Here is a 529-nt window from a genome sequence, read left to right on the forward strand (position 1 = left end):
GGAAGACTCGGGTTCAAATCCTAATGGGGACTATTAATCTACTTTTTTTACCCATATTTTTACTGCCTACATTTATTACTTTTATAATCACTACTATTATTACAATGCGTAATCGTTATAGAATAGTATCAGACTGTGAACAGTACAGTATACCTGGGAATTGTTACATTATTATTACATCTGAATTTCTATGTATATTAATGTATATTCAGACGTGTCAGTTCATACTTAACCTAACATTGGTGGATTCTGATTATGTCTTATTATTATTATTATTATTATTATTATTATTATTATTATTATTATTATTATTATATATGTATATTATTATTATTATTATTAAGGAGTGCTAATCACCTCATCTTAAATTGGAACGTCAGACGGTATATCTGTCCACCAGGAAGTTGTGCTCGATGAAAATGCACATTTATTTCGTTGTGTACACACGGAACACGTGACTAATTGTATCTAGAGTTCAAAGGGAAAGTAAACCACGTACACGACATTGTTCATGAACACTGCACAGCTT

This window comes from Penaeus vannamei, chromosome 28 (genome assembly GCF_042767895.1).
Source record: "Penaeus vannamei isolate JL-2024 chromosome 28, ASM4276789v1, whole genome shotgun sequence".
Lineage (NCBI taxonomy): Eukaryota > Metazoa > Arthropoda > Malacostraca > Decapoda > Penaeidae > Penaeus > Penaeus vannamei.